The sequence below is a fragment of the Durio zibethinus genome, chromosome 26, assembly GCF_047325235.1.
Source record: "Durio zibethinus cultivar Kanyao isolate XHJ-2024 chromosome 26, ASM4732523v1, whole genome shotgun sequence".
NCBI classification, from domain to species: Eukaryota; Viridiplantae; Streptophyta; class Magnoliopsida; order Malvales; family Malvaceae; genus Durio; species Durio zibethinus.
This window is the reverse complement of record NC_143187.1, coordinates 19,083,231-19,105,911: the sequence shown is the minus strand read 5'-3', so window position 1 is coordinate 19,105,911 and position 22,681 is coordinate 19,083,231. Positions and strand designations below refer to the sequence as shown.

Genomic DNA, 22,681 nt, shown 5'->3' with positions numbered 1-22,681 from the left:
ATAAACAGTCCTTGGAACAAAAAACGCAACGCCAATAAAAAAAATCACAAAAACAAAAAAATCAGTTTGGCCGAACATTCCTAGTCAGATCTACACAGTTCAAGGCTTTTTTTTATGAAACTAATCTCGGATTCATGTTTAGGGGGTAAAGAGAAGATTCTTAAAGATTTTAGATTTTTTTTATGATTGACAAATGGCGATCAATGACCACTGATGGCTGCCGATGTGGTGGAGCAGTCGCCAGATTCTGGATTGCTAGAGAGAGAAAGAAAGAGTTTGAAAGGAAAAAAAAGAAAGAGAAAAAAGAAAACAAAAAAAATAATTGATTTAACCTTTATATAGGCCTTCAAAATGATGTCATTTCGACCTCAGAGGATCCACGCGTCGACCCGCAACTTGACCCGGGATCCGCATACCTAACCCAATGACCCGTTGTCCCTTTGCCTCTCAATCTATCTAGTTGAATTGACTCAGATCAGTGCCAAACCGTTGAACCTAAGCCAACCAGAGTAGACTGGATCGAGCCGCTGAATTGGCCCAGACCCGCATTTACCGAACTGTTGACCGATCCAGTTCAGGTGTAAAAAACTTTTTTTTGAATTTTTTTTATATATATTATTATAAATTTTATTATTAATATTCATTCATATTAAAATATTTATATCTGTTAGAATAATTTTTTGTTGAAATAAATAAAAATATATGATAAAATATATAATAAAGTTTTTTTTTATAATTTTGTTAATTTTAGAATAAACCTTATAAATGAATAAAAAAATGTAAGGAAAAAAAGAATTTTTATCTGATAATGAGATTCAAAGGTACTTTGAGTAATGATATCTACGAAATCTCAAGGTAAGAAGATTTTTTTAAAATACTACCAATGTATTAGAGTATTTATAAAAAATTTTCGATATAATAAAATTTTTCTTTTTATAAAAACTAGTAAAATAAAATTAACTAATTTATAAAAAAACTAAAATAAAGTGATATAAATAAGGAAAAATGAAATTTTATCCAATGATGAGATTTTAAAATTATTCTGAGTAATAATGCTTTACGAAATCCCTAGGTGAGAAGAATTTTTTTAAATATTACCAGTGTATTTGAATATTTTTAGAAAAAATTTCAATATAATAAAAAATCTTTTTCTCTTCAAAAATTTAAATTAAAAATAAAAAATTAATAAAATTTCTAAAAAAGAGAATAAAATGTGTGCATCAACATGATAACATTTTGCATTGCATGCATGACATAGTTTTTTATGAAAAGTAAATTCGAGCCTCCAAAGATGAGATTCTAAGGTATTCCGAGAAATGATGCCTAAGAAATCTTTAGGTGAGAAAATGTTCTTTTAATGTTACCAATGTACTGGAATATTTTAAGAATTATTTCAATAAAAGGGTTTTAATTTATTTTTCTTAAATAAAATTCGAGCACTAACTAAAAAAAACAATTTTCAATAAATGAAAAAATCAAGGAAATTATTTTATAAACACCGAAAATAAGACTGTTTTAATCAAAATCAATGGATAACACATAGTTAATTGGTACCGTTTCAAACGGGCATTGTGGGGGTGCTAATCCTTTCCCGCACGTAACCGACTCTCAAACTCAGACTGTTTTACAGACTATTATCTTTTTAATAAATTTTAATTAATTTTAAAACTTCATTAAAAGGATGAATTTTAATAGGTGACCAATCGCACCTAGTCAAAAAAGATTAGTGACGACTCCGTTATTTGTTATTTCATTTCTAAATTCATCGGGCGGACATAAAACTGTTACGATAGTAGCATGAGTTATAAATTGTATTAGTTTAACTAGGATTTTAAACATCATGACAATTGCGTCTGAGTTGAGTAATAAGGCTGTTATTGTAGCAATTGTTATAGCAAAACTTTTTTATAAGGGAATCTAATGGTAATTCCTTTTAACGCTTTTTCTTTTATGTTAAGTAAAGAAATGTAGTAGATGTATTATCTCATTAGTGACTTTTATTCTTCATTGATGAAGGTAGCATTCCTAATTTGAATTCTTAATTAGAGCAAGAGTAACAATCAAATCAATTTTCAAGAAGAAAATGTAGAAATGAACATCTAAATAAGTCATATTTAATCAATGAAATTATATTTATTAGTTATTTAATTCATTGCTTGATATAAATGTTTATTGGATATAATATTACTTAGTTTTTGCCTCTCGATGCTCTTAAATTGTATAGGTACAATAGGACTAGTGATATATATTGCTTTGTTTTAACTAATATTCACGATTTATTATGGTTTGTGAATTTTTTTTTTTTTTTTGTTTTTCTTAAAAATGGAAGGAGGAAAATTTGTGTTGAGAATCGAAGATACAGACTTAGAGAGGTCGATACAAAAATCGAAGAAGGCATGCTTCGAGATTTAGCTTGGCTTGATCTTAACTAGGATGAAGGTATTGTTTATCCACTTTATCATCATTATGTTCCTATTTCAGTTAGTTTGGCTTGAAATGTATCACTGTAATTTTACATTTATCATTATGTTTGTCACTTTTAGAATTAATAGATTTTATTTGTTGCTACGTAAGCCTTGTGTGGGTGGGGATAAAGGAATTCTATGTACAAGCAATATGTTAAGAAGCTCTTAGAATTTGGTCATGTTTATCATTGTTTTTAGTCTAATAAAGTAATTGTTTTCAACTAAACATTATTAATGGGAAAAGATTTAAATTGAATTACTTTTCAGTTTTAGCTAATTACCTATGGAAATTGGAACGGAAACTATTTATGTGGAGACAAATGTCATAATGTATAGATCCGTAGACCTATAGCTAGACACAGATTTAAAGAATCGTCACCAATCTTTTATTAAGGTGTGATTGATCACCTAATGAGTCATCCTTTTAAGAAGGTCCCAACCTTAACTAAGGGTTCTTAAAGAATAGGTTTTGCTTGACTAATTAGAATAGGGTTTGGGAGTTTCGTTATATATGGGGAAGGTTATAGCATCCTCACATGTCCATCTAAAGAATGGTGCCATTTTATTTTAAATTATCCTAATCATCATCTTGGTTCTAATGGTCTTGTATTTCGATGTTTAAATATTGAAAACAACTTCTAAGATTTCTTTGTCAATCTAGTAAAATTCTTAAAAATACTTCCTTACCTCAAGAGTATTTAAGAATCCCATTTTTTTTTTTTAAGAAGCTTTATCGTCGAAAAAACTTAATCATTTTTTTGGTTAAATTTTGTTTTATTGAAAATATATCTAATCTTACCACCATTTAGGCCAAAATTAGAAATATTTTCTCACTTAGAAATATCCTAGATAATCATCTATTTGCAATTATTAAGAATTCCATCCTCGAAATTTATTTTTTATTTTACAAGTTTTATTTCTAAATTTTCCATCACTTTGGTCTATGTAGAAAATTTTCTTATAAGTTTTATTCCTAAATTTTTTACTATTTGCGTTAAATTTAGAATCTAAACTCTTGTTAGTTTATTAATCTTTGTAAAAAAAAAATAATATAACAATTATTTTTTATTCTCCCCTAAATTCTTCCATCATTTAGGTTGAATTTACCAAAAAAACTTTTCACTTAAGAATCTTGTAAAAATTCAACCATTTGTGATTTTTCTTGAAATTTCATTATTAGACAATTGTCAAATATTTTCGTAAAATTTTTTAATATTTATTTTTAATTTTTAATTATTTTTATTGAAATTTTATCTAAATTATTTCACAATTTAGGTAAAATTTAGAGAAATTTCTCACCTAAAGATTTCTTAAGAAATTTATCATTTGAAATTTTTAAAAATTTCATCATTGGGTAATTGTTAATTCAATCCTAAATTTTTATTAAACTTGTAAGTTTTATTTTTTAAAAAAAGAAAATAAATATTAATTATTATTATTGAAAATTTTATCTAAATTCTCTTTCATTTAGGTTAAATTTAAAAAAAAAAAAACTTTCACCTAAAAATTTTATAGAAATGAACTATTTGTAATTTCTAAAAATTTCATCATTGGATAATTATTATTTATTTCCAAAATTTATTAAAGATTCATATTTTATAATTTTATTCTCTAATTTTTCATAAAATTTAATCATGTAGAATACTTTTAAAATAAATAAATAAAATAATAACATAAAACAAACAATAAAAAAATAAAAAATTTCCAAAATAAAGAACCGACTTAGCTAGAGTTAAGGCGCTAGCTCAATTGCAGACACAGAAGGCTCTCAGAGGTGCGGCTCAGCTACTTGGCGACTCAACTCGACTAGAGGTAAGGAAACTGGGAACCGATTTGTAGGTTATGACACTCAGATTAGGTTAACCCAAATGAAAACACATGGATCTTTAGGGCAATTAAAACTCAATAGCATTGTTTAACCATTAGTATATAAGGTCAAGTTCTCTTTTTTTGTTATATTTCCCTAACCCTCTTTTTCTTGTTCTATTTTTTCTATTCTCTCTTTAAAAAATAGATGAACTTCGGTTGAAACTTCATTAAATTCTAAAAATGATGTCAGAATCTAGAAAGTTTTGTTGAAAGTTCTGTCGGAACCTGGGTTGATCATTAGATTCTAGGATTTCTTGATGAAAACTGGGATTTTTCATCAAAAACTAGAATTTTTGTCGAAAATTATGTCAGTAAATTCAAACCTTGCCAGAAAGTTTAATCGGATTCTAAAATTTTTAGAATTTTCTAGAAATTTAGAAAATTTTCAAAAAACCCCAAAATCACCTTTTTAACCTTCTAAAATTCTTGAAAACACTGATAAATCCCAACTTTAAAACACTTAATAGAACCTTTATATTTTCTTTCTGAATTTTTTCATTGTGACTACCTACTCTTTTCAATTGTTTCTAACTTTTCTATTGATTCCTTTCTATTTCGTTGCTGATTTAATGTATATCTTCATCCTTTTATATAGAGTCAACATATAGGAATTTAATATCAAGTTAACTTCAAACTTATAGGAACTTAATATCAAGTTAACTTAAAAAGCTATGCATTATCACCAAAATTTTATCAAAATCTTAGCTTAAGCCCTTATCTCTTTTTTTAAAAAATTTTTTTTGTCTTTTTTATTTTAAAAAAAAAAAACTCATGCAATAATGAAATGGAAAAAAAGATAAATAAAAATGAAATTCAATAAATAAATTTAACCAAAGAGATAAATAATAATAAAACAAAAGGATAAATAAAATTGCAAACAAATATAATAAAATAAATTTTAAAAATAAAAAATCGACAATTGGTTTAGAATCAAATCTGAACCTAATAAATTTAGGCCTTAGACTAAATAAAATGTCTATAATTATCCCTATTTGTGCATTTTCTGTGGAATAGGAATTATACAAAGACATAGACAACCTATTATGTTCGGATTCAAATTTATTCACCTTATTTTCTTCTTTTTGTTTTATTTTTATGACAAGCTCCTCGAAAATAAAGACACATAACTTTTAAAAATAAGGGTTCATCATCAATAGAGACACACAACTTTAAAAATAGATACCTATAGGTTTTAAAAAAATCATGCTAGAAGGACTTTAAAATAGATTATGCATGGAGATCTTACAAATCTTTTCTAAAATAGATTCAACACGAAAGACTTATGAATCTTGTTTGGAGGTCTTATAAAAGATTCAGCTATAAAAACTTATGAATATTATCCAGAGGACTTAGTGATTATGCTAGGAGATCTTATAACAGATTTAGCTTGGAGGACTTACAAATCTTACTTGGAAGACTTGGAGATTATGCCCAAAGGCCTTATAAAAAATTCAACTCGAAAGAGTGACGTATCTCACCCAGAGGACTTATAAATCGAATTTTGAAAAAGATTTTTCCATACGAAGAATCCACAACTTTAATGTTTAGAAAGATACCCGAAGGTTTTAAAAAATGATTATGCTCAGAGGTCTTATAGATCATGTCCGAAGGACTTGAAAATTATGCCCAAAGGTTTTTGAGAAAAGTATTCGAAAGCTTATAAATGTGCTCGAAGGTTTTAAAATGTATTACCTGGAGGTTTTTAAAACTAATACTCAAAAGTTTTAACAAATACATGAGATAAAATCTTGTTCGATCTTTATATCAAAGTTATCTTTTTCATCAAATTTTAAGTTTAAACCTCTTTCTTTTGTTTGCTAAAGAATACGTAATCAATGGAACACTTTAAATGAATGTTATGCATATAATGCATGAAATGCATATGATGGATACAATGCATGAAATCTATACCATATGTTTTTAATTGTGGTAATACGATTCTAGAAACCCTATTTTCATTTTCTCTTTTTATGGCATAGCCTCTGGACTGGTTGACAGATTTTTTCATGAACGAAATCAAACATTTTCAAAATTTTCTAAACACTTTCTCACTAGTAGTCCCTTCCTTTTGGCATTTACCTTGCCCTAGATAGATCACTTGTATCAAAATTATTCTTGAACATTTTCCAAAATTTTCAAAAATAGCAATGGAAATTGCCCCACACTATTATCTTTCTAAAATAAATCAAATTTCTGTAAGTGATTAAAATTTTTAAAACTGGTGATTACTATCTAAAACGAATGTGATGAACCATAACTTGGTTTTTTCAGCAAGGATGTAGTGGTTTGGCACATCATGATCAAAAGGGTTGGCCACTGAATAAGTAAAGGAATATCAATGCTCTTTATTTAGACTAACCAACAAAGATGATCTTTTGTAGTAAATCTATTTTGGCACTTTTTTAAGTTCTGGATATATAGTAATTTAATAAATTCCAAGACTGGTCATGCAAGGCTCCAAGTTTTAGGAAATAAAGAAAAAGTTTAGATTTAAGAAAAATTCATCAACATAGGGCTAATCAAAAGTCTCCAGTGCATTGAGATTCATTCAATAATTTATTTGCCTAATGCTTCTTACATCAATCAACTCCATGAATTGCTTTCAAATTCTCATTCTTGCTCTAAACTACCCTTTCGGGTTTTCACCCTAGAGCCTTATTCTCTTTTTTTATATGTTTTTTTACTCATTTTTTTTAGGATTATTCCATCATGCCTTTGAGCATTTAAAATTCATCTAAAACCAAATTGATTATTTTTCTGATGAACAAGCCTTTTAACTTAGGTATCCATACATGATCAAAATGGACTTTTCAAAGGATGTAATGTAAGCTCGGGTTTAGGGTTCGAAAAAAAGGATAATAGGCCCAAAATACATGTTTAAGGGTAATTGACCTAGGATCATTTTTTTTGTATAAGGACATTTTCCTTTCCTCAAATCATGCATTTTTATTTTTTTTTTCTTAAATTTTGGAACTCAAATTATTTCAAACTTGCCCCTTAATATAAGATTCAAATGCCCCATTGATGAGATTCCCTTTTTTGAACTTGTCCCTTAATTTTAAGGATGATCCTTACTTTGGATTAAAAAAAAAAAATCGACAGGCTCAAAACGAGTAGCAAAAGCATATTTTCTTTTTTCATGAAGGGAATTTGAAATATGACCATTTCTTATTTCAAGTTTGGATACTTCTATTGAAAAGTAATTCTCAGGAGATGAAATTTTTTATTTTCTTATTGATTTTAGCTTCATTTAAATGTCCCACATGCATGATGTTATAATCATCTTTTTCTTTTTTTTTTAACTCATACTCATGATACATAATAATCTTCCTTTCTGCAACCCATTTAGATGTTCATTATTCAAAATAATCAAAAGGGGTTGTTTGGGGCCTCAAATAAATTTGGCTTCTTTAGTAAGTTTACCTCAAGATAAAATTGAAAGATTACGTGGTGAAGGATTGAAAAAGAGAGGAATGTTGCATAAATCAAGATACTAAACAAACTTTGAGAAAATTTGGCTTGTAAAAATTTGGGATTTGGGTGGTGAAGAGTGTGAAATAGCTTTGACATTCATTCACTAAAATCCAAAAGCTTAGGAGAGTGCCTTAAAAGATTTACAAATTAAATGACCATCTCATTGCTCATAGCCCAAACAAAGATTAATGACTCTTAAGGTTCATCATGGTTAAGTGTAGTGAAGCTTCCATTGCTAAAAATTTTCAAGGTTCTTAATCTTTCAATTGAAAAGAATAAAATGTTTAGAAAAATGGCTTATGATGCTCATTCTTAACAGTAATCACCAAAATTTTAAAATTTTTTCACATGCATTTAAGAATTTAATTTTGTAGTAATCTAAACAATTAAAATTGGAAAAACCAAAACTTATTACAAACTTTTAAAAATTTTTCGTAATTCATGTTTAAGACATCTAAAAAAAAAAAAAAAACCTATGACAAAGTGGATTTTCATTACTAAAAAAGCTCTTAGGTCAAGGTGCCACTATGGGTGAGACTTTTAATCTTCTCTTTCAATTGCCTACATTTCTCAGTTGAGTGCCCAATTGCCCTAATGTGTAATCATATTTACTATTTGGATCATAACTTTTTATCGATGGATTCAGAATTACTTTCAAAGGTATTAGGGTGAGGTATTACTTCTTTGCCAACAGATACAAAAGATCAAAAATTGGAATTGAGAGTTTTTCAAGAATGTTTCTTGATCTTTTTTTATTGTTCAATGGTTGGACAGCAGATCAAGGATAAGGCTAGTGAAAGTAAGGATTTCGAGTATGGTTATTTATGGTAGAGTGGCAAGGTTGGTATAGGGTAAAGTTTCCAACCTATTTCTTTTCATAAATCAAAGCTTGAGCATCTTTTATTTCCATTCTGGGTGCACCAACTTCCTTCATACTAGCTGTATCATTCTCCTTAAACTTATTATTTTTTATGGCATTCTCTATTATCTCCCTAGATATGACCATGTTAGCAAAGTTTTTAGTTGTAGTTCCAATCATCTTCTCATAATATAGATCTTTAAAAGTGTTGAAAAATTGAATTGTAGTTTTTTTTTTTTTTTTTGTTAAAGGTGGTTGAACTTGGGTAGCAGCATCCTTTCACCTTTGAGCATATTCTCTAAAATTTTCAATATCCTTCTTATTTATGCTCTGTAGAGATAACCAATCTGGAGCCAACTCCATAAAATATGCTTGTATTGGGTTACAAATGCCCTGACCAGTTCTTTCCATGCAATGATATGAATTTTATTCAATTGAGTATAACACCCAGTAACGGATCACATAAGACTATCTTGGATTACATGAATCAAGAGCTTGTCATCACAAGCATATGCGATTATTTTTCTGTAATACATAGTGATATGGATCATTGGGCATTTAGTCCTATCATATTTCTCAAATTCTTTTTAGAAGGGATAATAACATTTGGCACCAAGCAAAGTTTCAATACGTCCATAGATCCATAAAAATCTATTCCCTTAATAACTCAAAGCCTATCCTCTATGAGATCCATCTTTCTTTGAAAACTTGAATTTTTTATTACTTTAAATGAACTTTGCTTAAATTTTTTTAGCCTTTTAGGATCATCAAGGATTAAAATTGGTGTAGTTGTTAAAGGTATTCTGGGATATGAATATATCCCCAAAAGTGGTGTTTACTGTGATTGTGCCCTTTAAGATTCTTGTATGCGAGCTTCTTTTAAATTTTCCAGGATTTTCATTATCTGCACTAGATTTTTTTTATTTCATCTTGAGGTTTTTCTATTTTTTTAATTCAACTATGTTGTTCTAGCTCTATGAATAGATTACCTTGATGATCATGCTCTTGAACCTTTACTACTACAATTATTGAATTATAATGATGTCTAACTATAAGCTTAAGCAAACAGAAAATATTTATATGAATGAATGGATGCATTGAGTGTTATCATATAATAAGAACAAGAGAAAAAATCTTTAATTAAAAATTAAAAAATTGTCTTAATAAAATATCTAAAACATTCCTAAAAAAGAATTCATATAATCTATTGCTTGGTCTTATATTTCAACTTCAAGATCATAGTACTGCCATGAATAAATTCTTCAGCCACTATGATTAGGTAATGACCTCTCAACAATTTTAGGCTTTCCATCTTCCTCAAAATTCAACAGGCTAAGTTTGATCAAACTTTGCACTTTATGTTTGAAGGTAACATAATTTTCTATTGAATGGCCCATATTCCTATAGTGATAATCATATCGAGCCTCAGATCATATCACTTAGGATAAAGAGGTTCTAATGGTTTTAAAGAAATTAGTATGATCAAATGGTTTTAGAGAAGTAATGGGAATTGCTTACTATATGTCACAAGGATTGAAACAATGATGGCTCTCTCTTTCTTCTTACTCAACAATTTCTTGGGTTGAGCCATAGGTGGACTTATAGGTACAGGTCTTAGAGTAAAAATGGGTATTTAAGGCTGAAGATTCATTGAAAAATTTGATTGTTGGGTGGGCTGATACGTATTATTCATAATTGGGCCATAGTATGGGTTTGGGCAATTTATGAGGGTTGAATAGGAGTAGGTCTTGTTTGAGGTGCCAAAAAGGGTTATTAAGGTTAGGGATAAGGATTTAGGTATGAGCCAATTTGTGCGGTTAGCGCAAAGTTAGAAAGCCCTATCTCTTTTTGACTTGATCTTTTTTTGGGTCATTGATGTATTTGCATGACTTAAACCAACATTGGTATTTTGAGAGGCTTTTTGATCTTGGCAAATTGATTGCTTAATCTACACATGAATTGGTAAGGACTTTTGAGAATGGGTTGCTTCAAGATTTTTAACCCTTTCCACTAGCTTGGCAAGTTGTGTTTTCATATTTCATAAGTCATGCCCCAATTCTTCTTAGATGAGTTCCAAGGTCTGGATCCACATTTCCATTTGAGCACCCATTTCTACTAAATTGTTGCACCAGATAAAGCAAAATATTCATGTATTATGCAATGTTATGATAGATGTATTACGTGAATGATGATGCTTCATGAATGAATGAGATGCATAAAATATATGAAAATTGATAATCAAACAAACAAACAAATAAAATAACTATGAACCTACATATGACTATTATAAACATGGAGTACAAATAAGAACAAAGTAAGCATCCAATATGAAATAAGAAAAAGATAAATAGGTTAGTGCGCAACTCACGTATAACAAAAGGTATATGACTTAATTTTGGATCATTTCTACAAAAAATAAGGACATGGCTCTACTTATGGGTTAAATCCATTACGGTTTACTATATGTGGTTTGGGATTAACTCTATAGGTTCCCAAATTGTGCCTTACATCATTATCTATCATAGACTAATAAGGTAATCATAATCCTAGCCCATCATAGGCTACTAATGGAAAGGATTCAATTTGACTGTGAGTATTTCGCTAGCCACTATGAAAATTATCATCTCATGAGAGTAGGTACTTTACTCCCTTTTAGGATGGATGGAGCCCAAGTATAGAGCTCATGTAATACATATGCATGTGATAATATGTGTAAAAAAACACATATATCTTTATTCCAAATTCTACCAAGTGAAAAAATAAAGCAAATGCCAACAAAGAATAATTCAAGATCAACCAAACCAAAAGTTAGGATAATTTAAAAATTAATTAAAGACCTAACTCTCTATGTCTCCAGTAAAGTTGCTAAACTGTCATAATATATAGCTAGATACAAACTTAAGGAATAGCCACCAATCTTTTATTAAAGTGTGATTGGTCACCTATTTAATCATTCTTTTTAAGGAGATCCTAACCTTGACTAAGGGTTCCTAAGAATAGGTTATGGTTTATTAAACAAAAGAGAGTTCAGGAATTCGGTTACATATAGGAAATGTTATAACACCCCCACATGCCAACCCAAAGGACAGTACTATTTTATTTTAAATTATCCTAATGATAATCTTGGTTCAAATGATCTTTTATTTTAATGGTTAAATACTAGAAATAACTTTTAAGATTTCTTTGTCAATCTGGTAGAATTATTAAAAATATTTTTTTACCTCAAGAGTATTCACGAATCCCATTTGTTTTCTTAAAGAGGCTCCATCATCTGAAAAACTTAATCATTTGTTTTTTTTTTTGTTAAATTTTGTTTTATTGAAAATATATTTAATCATTCTACTACTTGGGTCAAAATTAGAAATATTTTCTCACCTAAAAATATCTTAGATAATCTTTTATTTGCGATTACTAAGAATTTCATTCTTGAAATTTATTTTTCATTTTACAAGTTTTATTTCTAAATTTTCCTCAATTTGGGTTAAATTTAGAATATAAACTCTTGTTAGTTTCTTAATCTTTGGAAAGAAAATAATATGACAATTATTATTTAGTCTCCCCTAAATTTTTCCACCATTTGAATTGAATTCAGAAAAAAAAAGTAAAACTTTTCACCTAGGAATCTCAGAGAAATTCAACCATTTGTGATTTTTCTTAAGATTTCATCATTGGACAATTGTCAAATATTTTCACAAAATTTTTTAATATTTATTTTTAAATTTTAATTATTTTTTTATTTAAAAAAGAATACAAATATTTTTATTAAAATTTCATCTAAATTATTCCACAGTTTTGGCAAAATTTAGAGAAATTCTTCACCTAAAGATTTCTTAAAAAATTTACTATTTGAAATTTTTAAGAATGTTATCTTTGGGTAATTATTAATTCAATCCTAACTTTTTATTAAATTTGTATTTTCTATTATTTTTTAAAAATTAAAAATAAATATTAATTATTGTTATTAAAAATTTTATCTAAATTCTCCACAATTTTAGTTAAATTTTAAAAAAATTTCTCACCAAGAAATTTTATAAAAATTAATCATTTGTAATTTCTAAAAGTTTCATCATTTGATAATTATTATTTATTCTCAAAATTTATTAAAGATTTATATTTTATAATATTCTTCTCTAATTTTTCCTAAAATTTAATCATTTAGAATACTTTTAAAATAAATAAATAAAATAATAACATAAAACAAAAAATAAAAACAAATACCAAAATAAAAAAATCAGCTTGACTGAAGCTAAAGCGTTGGCTCGATTGTAGACATAAAGGAAGGCTCTTGTGGGCGAGGCTCAACTGCTTGGTGGCTCGGCTTGGCTAGAGCTAAGGAAATTGGGAAATGGTTTGCAAGTCATGGCACTCGGATCAGATCAATCCAAATGAAAACATGCAGATCCTTAGAAAAATTAAAGCTCAAAATGACATTGTTTAACCATTAATATATAAGGCCAAATTCTCTTTTTTCCTTAGATTTCCCCAACCCTTTCTCTCTTCTATTCTTTTTTTTTTTTTTTTAGTTTTCTTTATAAAAACAATTGAATTCCAATTAAAGTTTCGTCAATTCTAAAAAACAGTGTCGAAATCTATAAAGTTTTGTCAAAATTTTTATCGAAACCTATGTTGATCACTGGATTATAAGATTTTTCACCATAAATTGAGATTTCTCATTGAAAACTAGAAATTTTGTCAAAAATTCTACCTATAAATTCAAACCTTATTAGAGAGTTTAACTGGATTTTGAAATTTTCAAAATTTTTTAGAAATTTAAAAAATTTCAAAAGACCCCGAACCACCTTTTTGACCTTATGAAATTCTCGAAAACACTAATCAATGCCAACTTTAAAACACTTAACAGAACCCTTGAATTTCCTTTTTGGATTTTTTCACTGTGACTACCTACTCTCTCCAATTGTTTCTGACTTTTCAATTGATTCCTCTCTATTTCGCTGTTGATTTTGTGTGTATCTTACCTCCTTTATATAGAGTCAACATATAGGAATTTAATCTTAAGTTAACTTCAAATAGATAGGAACTTTATATCAAGTTAACTTCAAAAGCTATGCATTATCAGCTAAATTTTATCAAAATCTTAGCCTAAGCCTTTATCCCTTTTTTTTTTTTTTTCAATCTCTTTTATTTAAAAAAAAATCATGCGATAATTGAATGGAAAAAAAAAACATAAAAAAAAATGAAATTCAACAAATAAATTTAACCAAAGAGATAAATAATAATGAAACAAAATGATAAATAAAATTGCAAACAAATACAATAAAATAAATTAAAAAATCCAAAATTGACAATTGGTTTAGAATCAAATCCAAGCCCAATAAATTTGGATCCCGAATTAAATAAGATGTGTACAATAAATATGCAAAATATTGTGTCTAAAAAAAATAACCTATGATGCAATTGAACTATGAGTAGCATGATTCTGTATCTCTGAACTATGATCACTTTGTAGCATTCAATTTATAAGTTCTTCCCTAATCCTCTATAGGAACTTGAAAAGATGAAGGAGATTGCAGAGCTAAAGAAACTTCCTTCTGTATACTCTGGGAAATGGGCCATTGTAACAGATGAAGAAGTACAAGAAGAGCTAGCAAAGGGAATCCCTCATAGATATCGGTTTCGTGTTCCAAAGAAAGGGAGCTTGAAAATTAATGACCTTATTCGAGCTGAAGTAAGCCCCATTTTTTGCACTAGTTCTTCGTTAATAGCCTTGTGCCAAGTAAACTGCAATTTGTTGTCTGCAGTTTGAGGTTTTTTTTTGGCTTAACAGCACCATTATGTTTAACTTTCAGCGGTCCTTTTACAACAGATTATTAATACTTTAACTTTAATTTAGTTATACAAGCACTAATTTTGTTGGATAGTGTCATGAAGGTTACTTTAATTTAGTTGTACAGGTACTAGTGTTGTTGGATAGTGCCATGATTTTTAGCTGAAAGCTGGAAACACTTGGAGATTTTGTTATAATGAGGAGCAATGACCAACTTATTTACAACTTGTGTTACAGTTGACGGTGCTACCATGGCTATTTCACATGTTATAAGGTAATTAGATAAGTATAATTATTTTACGGTTTTACTAAATCTAATATTGGTTTTATTTGTGATCTTTTGGTCCTCCATCTTCACACTCTCTGTAAACTGGCATTTCAGAGCAGAAAAGCATTTACCTAATACTTTAAGGCAAGCCTTAATATACAAGGTAATCTTAAAAAGCATCAGTTCTTTTTTCAATGTTTTGTGGCTTTTGGAGTTTCTGATTTCCTTTAACTATATGAGGAAGCAGATCTTGGCATTTAAACAATATTTTTCCACACGTTCTTGGATTCCCAGTGCCTTTCTTTGCCCATGTTTCTTTGTTTCTTGCACCTGATAGAAGTAAACTGTTAAAACGTCATAGTGCAACTTCAGTTGGTCAGGTATGTAGTTATCTTCATTCTTCTTTTTTCTCCGTGGCAAATATTGCAAAATAAATGTCCTCACTCTGATTTGCTTGGGTTCTACAAGCGTATTTTTTAAATTGAGGATTAAAATTCTCCATGTTTATAATTACCTGTTTTGGTTCAGAGAGATGGGGTATCTACCTCAGGCAATGGTGAATTACTTTGCACTTTTAGGTTGGGGTGATAGAACTAAAAATGGGTTTTTCACAATTAAGCAACTTGGTTAGTTTTTCCTCTTACTCTGATGTATATGCTTCTATGCTTCTAAGTCCAATTATTAGCTTAGGCAAATAATATCTGGATGATTGTAATTTTACCTTTTCTCACTTGAGTATTTTTTATGCAATTCACAGTTGAAAAGTTCTCAATTGGTCGTGTTAACAAAAGTGGTGCCGTGTTATTTATACAGCATGCTATATTGTTCCTTTCTTTTAGCTTGTATTGGATGTGCCATGCCATTCATACTCTGTGCTACAATTTGTTGCTGCTTGCCCTGCATAATTTTGTCCTTAGTTTTCGAGAGGATTTTTCACAAACTAGAGGAGACACCATGGAATCTATAAATGCATTGCCAACCTACAAGTTTAAATCCAAGAAAACTGGAAATGTAAATGACCAGGAAAATTCTGCTGGTGGAGGTGTAATGCTGGCTGCAGGACAGCAAAGAAATGTGTGATATTAGGAGAAGATGCAGTAAGTTTAATGCTAGGAATTTGCTAGCAGTTTATTGGTCTTTACATTTAAATTGCAATCATTTAACCTGCATTCAGAGTACTTGCTAGGATCAAACTGATGAAATTGAACAAATTTAATCATATACAGAATAATGAATTTTTTGAGCATTTAGCTAAGTTGTCTCTTAATTTTTCTTGCTGCATTCAGCTATATGTTTGCTCTGCTTGACTTCTAGTGTACTAAAGATGTATGAGTTTGTGACTTGGCATGAATATCTCTTTATTCGCATGGTTACTGGGTACATAAAATAGTTATGGTGCGTTGACTGTGAGGTGCTTACGAGCAAATTTAGCTTTGCTTGTCCTTGGATTAATAATATAGCTTACTAACTTGAGATGTTGCAGGTTTGTTATATTTGCTTGGCAAAGCATGTAGACAATGATGAGCTGAGAGAGCTATCGTGCATCCACTTCTCAAAAATATTTGACAAATTACAAAACCACCAACCTTTAAGTATTCTTCTCAAGAGCCAGGTTGGATTTTTAGCTGCCAAAAGCTTTCAATTTTTCAATGCCAGAATTTATTATAGAAGCCTCTGTTGGTTCAAACCCTTGGATCAGTTAAGCCCTCGAACTACTGATGAGGATAAATGAATTATTTACTTAATGGTTGTAATCTCTGCTAAAAAGTTGTGTAGTGTAAAACAAGTATAAAAAATAATATATAATTTTATTTTACTTCTACAACTAAATTATAAATATATAATTTTATTTTACTTTTGTGGCTAAGCACAAGCTTGAAACCTAATATAAGACAATGTTTTTTGCTGGATTTGCCTCTCTTCTTTTTTCCACACAACATCAACAACGTAAAAAAAAAAAATAAAAAATCCAATGGGTACTTTTGGATTACATAAAGGAAAATATATGACGTCGTTAAATTACTTAAATCTCACCATCTATCCTACTTGAGAATTTGAACATTGGATATTCCAAATAAAATATCAAGTTCTTGTAATTAATTAAAAAAATAATCCTCACCTACCTTTTTTTATAAATTGATTGACCTTTTGAAAAGAATAAATAAATATATATTGTTGGGATGAATATTAAAATTAACTTTCTCACTTATAGATAAAACATTATTTATCTTTATCTTTGATATTTTTATATTATATTTATCTTTATCTTTGATTTTTTTTATATTATATACATCTTGGTATGCATAATCAACTAATATTGTAAATTCATCTTCATCTCATCTTTGTAAGTGTTTAATAGGTATGAAAAATCCTCATACTAGTAGTTTTTTTAAAAAATAAAAAATAAAATTTTATTTTTAGGTTTTTTTATTTATATTTTACATAGTTATATAATTTTTTATAAATATATATTTTTAAATTTAAATATATTAGTTTTAATTAATCTAAAATAAAATTTATATTATTAAATAAAAAATTAATTTATTAAATATATAAATATATAAGATATTGATACAAGATAAATGTTATATTACACATCTGATAAAAAATTTAAAATTATATGCATCCTTGTCTTTATCTTAAAATTTAATATTCATCTTTATTCTTGTTAAAATAGAAAATCAAATTTTCTGTCAAATTTAATTAAAATTAACCTCACTACTTTTTACCTACAATAATAAGGATGTCGTCAAGCACTTATTTTAATTGAAGGTTTAACCTACAACTAAAGATAAAGACCGAAAAGATAAAAGCTTGTTTAATGTTTTTTTTATTTTTTTATTTTAAGCCAAATAGATTTTACTAATACCTGGAAGGATGGAGCTAGCAGCATGACCAGCAATAACACAAGACACAATCATAGTTTTGTTACTATATGAGAGCACTTTAAAAGGAAAATCCTCTAATATACAAAACCACTTAAAACCCAAAGATGGAATCCAGAACCAACAAAACTTGTCAAGGGAGGATGATGCCATATACACAAAATCCTTTCCTTTATCATTTTTCTTTATCTTGTTGATTTGATTTTTTGAAAATGATTGTCTTGATTTTGATTAATATCATTTTGATTTTTACTATTCCTTTTTCAAATTCCAATCGCATTTTCAACATTTTTTTTATCTTATAATTCTTTTTACATTTTCCATTTTTTTCCATTTTCGAATTTCATGAAAATAAAATAAAAAGGAAAAAATACAACAAAAGTCAATAACTAATTGGGTTGGCAATTCTGGCCCATTTGAAAAATTCAAAGCCTAAGGCAATTTAAGGACCCCAGATGAAACCCAAAATCAAAAGATTTTAAAACCTAAGGCTCAAAAAGAAATTACAAGTCCAATTTAACTGTATTAAAAACTAAAGTTTGATTCAATTTCATATTGGCATAAAAATAAATAAACAACTCAGATAAAATAAAGTGTTTATAAAGAGAATTGAAAAGTTAAATATATAAGTACAAACATGATTTTAATTAAATAAAGCAAACAAATGAAAATAACAATTGAAAAAGAGAGATAATAAAATAAAAATGCAAAAGAACATGCAATTATAGTAAAAATTTCAATTTATATCAATATATATTTCACTTTTTTTAAAATTTATATTTCACTATCTTAACATAGAAGAAAGAAACTATAAATTTCAAACATAAAGTAATAGACAGTTACATTATGTTATTAGTAACAATTTTTTTAATCTTTTTTTCTGGTTAAGAGAAAATTTAAAAGTAAGGGAGGTTATCCTATCTTTAAGGCCAGTGCAAGCCATCAACACACAAAGGAGTCTATGGATCCTTTTCTCATTTGTTTCTAAGACTTTTTGAACTTATAGATCGCTTACCAATAAGGGATCATGAAGGTTTGAACCTGGGTGTTTTGCATTCTGAACCTAAACCTTAACCACTTATGTCAACCCCTATTGGCCTCTATCTATCTCTCTTAAAGGATTGTAGCCTAAATCCAAAACTCAAACCTTATGCCTATAGGAAATGCTTTAAGCCATAAGCATAAAAAAAAAAAAAAAAAAGAAGTAAAAAACCTATGATAAATAGGTATAATTTATCAATATCTATGCTATCAGCATGTGTTGTAAAGGTAAAGAACTTAGATTTGATAAAGTTATTTTACCCAATAAAAGTAGCATTTTTCAAGCATATTATAATTATGGGTAAATTACACAAATAATCATTTAACTATAAGTGTCATTTTAAAATGATCACCAAACTATTAAAATTTTAATTTTAGTCACTAAAATTTAAGTAAATTTTTTTTGGTCACTTAAGCTGTTAATCTCTAATAGAATCCTAATTTCACACACCACATATGATATCAATTGCCATATGGCATGTCCATATTATCAAAAATACTACATGGTTAAAGTTGACATGTCATTAACAATAAAAATATGAAATAAATTTTTTTTCATTTTTCCTTCCAATAATAAAATTTTTATTTCCTTTCTCTTTCTTTCTTATCCATACTTTTCTAATCATCCATTTCCCTTTACTTCTATCAGATAAACTAAAGATTGAAACAAATTAGGTTGTCATAAATAGCTAAAACAAGCATACCAACTCGCCATCTACACCATTGGAGCCATTCATTCTCTCATTTTCCATCATTGATAAAATAACAATTGAAACAACCCATAAGAAAACAAAGCAAAATCAATAGAGCCATATAGCAAAAATTTTCAATTTTTTCAAGTTTTATCCATTATTTTTAAAACTATAAAACAAAACCCAAATAACCAAAACCCTATAAAAACTCAGATAACCAAAACTTTAAAATAACCACTATTATCCCCACCCAAACCACCTTTTATCACCATAAAAAAAAATTCTCATTTTTTACCTTAAAAAACCATAATAAAAAAAAAAAAAGCAAAAAACATAAAATAAAATTTCAACTTCATCCTCCAGAAGAGGAAGTAAAGCAAAGTAAAAAATAACTAAAAAAGAAAAAGAGGGATTTGGGCTTGGCTTGTTTTAGAAGATTTTAGAACTTGAAAATTATGAGAAAAAAAGGTCAAAGGTAGAGGAGAAATAAACTAAGATGTGGTTCAGTTTCAAGTGACGAAGGTGTACATTTTAGGTTTGAAATTGTAAGACTAAATTTTAAATCTAGGCTTTTTAAAAATTAAAAAAAAATTAATTAAAAAAGAAAAAAAAATCAGGAAATGCCTTTTAGGGCATTTTTGTTGTCGACGAATGGTGGTCAACATACTGGATCATAAATTGGTTTTCTTGAGTTTTTTCTCCAATTGTAGTTGTATTTTAGAGAAAGAAAATAGAGAGAAAAAAGAAAAAATGGGAAGGAGAAAAGAGAAAAAGCAAAAAGTGCAAATTTTTTTAAAAAAACTTGACTTTTATACACAGTCAGCAATGTAAAATTTAACAATTGATGTGACATGTCTAGTTAGTATTCTGTTAAAAATTAATAGCTAAATGACAAAAAAATACTTATTCAAATGTTAGTGACTACATTGAAAAATTTAATAGTTTAGTGATCATTTTAAAAAAACCCATATAGTTAAGTGACTATTTGTGTAATTTACCCTATAATTATATATTTCAGTAAAAGAAATTTAGAAAAAAGAAAAAAGAATTCATAATGGTATCATGAAATTTTAATTATGATATTTTCACCTTTAAGCAAAAAAAAAAAAAGTACAAATAAACCATTTACACTGGACATAATGAAAGAAATCAAGTTTAAAAAAAAATAAAATAAGCGACTCTTATACTTTTAGATTATGTTTGGTATATAGGATGATAGATAAAATAAAATGATAATTATTTTATATTATGTTTGGTTTGTATCTGAAAAAAAAATAAGATTATAAGGAGGATTAATCATTCTTTTAGGATAGGATGGTTCAATCCTCCCAAAGTAAAGAGAACTATTAGCTTTATAAGTTAGATGGTGATCTAAGAGGGGGTGAATTGGATCTCTCCAAATTCTTCTCAAATAAGGATTTCAATATAGTTTAATGAAAATTAAGACAATAAGCCCTTTCGATGAAAATATAATGAAAACAATAACAATTAATGAACTTAAAATCAAATATGAATAATAATAAATTATAAGGAGATAGGGATAAAGAAATCAAACACGATGATTTATAGAGGTTCGGTTCTTCTCCATAAGGCACCTATGTCCTCTCTCTTGGTTGTCCACACCAAAGCTCCAATCCACTATGTGTTGAAGATTACAAATAAGTTTCTTAAAGCTTTACAAACTCAACACTACACACTCTTAAGGGTTATCCTCCCCTTTAAACTTATAAGCACACAATACAAATTTTTTGAAGTGTTTTGCAAGCTCTAAGAACCTCACAAAGGTTGAGTGTTTGTTAATTTGAAGTATACAATGGTATAGATAAAAAAATGATGAATGAACAACAAAAATAATTTGGATACAATAAATGCAAAGATATAGACCTTAAATCTCTAAAAACTCTTAAGTATTTGAAAAAATGAAGATATTGTTTGTTGGCTCTTACTCTCTTAATTCATTAATCTTCTTGGTGTGTTGGAGTGCTCAATTTATAAAAAAAATTAAAGAAGTAGCCGTTGGAAGTGTTTGAGAAGTGAAAGTAGCCGTTGAATTTTTGAAAAAATAGCCGTTGGAGTGATTTTAGCCTTCAGGGGATCAATCCCCTCCCTTAAGAGATCGATTGGTTCATGTTTTGAACCAATTTCCCTTTGAAAATAGCCTAACCGATTGATCTCTTTTGTAGTGGATCGATCCCTTTTCTGGATTTTCGGTCCTGAGAGCATTTTGTTTGAAAACCAATCGATTCTTTTTAGAGGGGATCGATTCTGTCCATGCTGGGTGGTAGTTTTGTGTTTTATACTCTACTTACTAATTTGATTATAACTTGAGTTATACAAGTTCAAATCACAAACCGTTTGAAGATTTAGAAACTAGGCTTAAAGGGCTTTCTATCCTTATAAAGTTTATCACCTAATTCATTGTATACGAATTATAATGAATTTTCAAAATTACACCTTGTGCAGTTTTTTGACAACTACAGAGTGTCTAGTAAAAATTCAAAATATTTTCTTAAAAAATTTGAATTTTGATTTTGTTTAATCTATTAGAAAGTAGACTCAAAGAGCTTTCCAACCATATAAAATTCAAATATTAAGACTTTGTGAATTAATACAGAAAAATAAAACAAGTTCGATGTTGAAAAACTTTATTATTGTAAAACAGCTTTCTTAAGTTAATATATTTCTCAAAACTAATATTATCAAAATTGTATTAAGTCCAAAATGAATAAGTTCACTTTAAAACAACAATTGAACTTTCATTTAAGCTCAAATAAATAATCTTTAAAGATAGATTTGGTTTGAAAAATATGAGAATAAAGAAAGGTTTGTTTAAGCTTTGAAAATCATATTATTTATTTAGTACCAAAATATAAAACTTAAGAACATGTACTAAATAAATCCTTTTTCAAAATCTTGATCAAGTTTATTTAGCTTTAATGTTTTGTCATTTCAAAATAAGAATCAATTCAAGGCTATTATTTTTAATCTATGGGATTAAACTTACATATCCTATTATACCCTTAAAAATTACATTAATAATTTAAATTGTATAAATTTTGAGAAAGGATAATTTTGACCAATAAATAAATTCTCCTATTATAATCTTTGTATATATTAAATACAAGATTTGATGACATTATTTAATTTAATCTTATTCATAATATTAGTTTATCCTATCTTATTATAGTTTTGTGTGCCAAATATATCCTTAAATGATTAAATTAAAATTTTATTTTTTAAGCAAATCTCATCTAATACTTAATACTTGTGCAATAAGCATTAACAAACAAATTAAGATAAAAACTATAAAAAAATAAAATTAGTTTTCATGTCAGACTTAGCT

At 27.9% G+C, this 22,681-nt stretch overlaps 1 pseudogene; it reads left to right on the top strand.

Annotated features, from left to right (window-relative positions):
• Positions 1–16,536, top strand: part of LOC111274334 (glutamate--tRNA ligase, chloroplastic/mitochondrial-like) — a 32,720-nt pseudogene extending 16,184 nt beyond the window's left edge.
• The last annotated feature ends 6,145 nt before the right edge of the window (positions 16,537–22,681 follow it).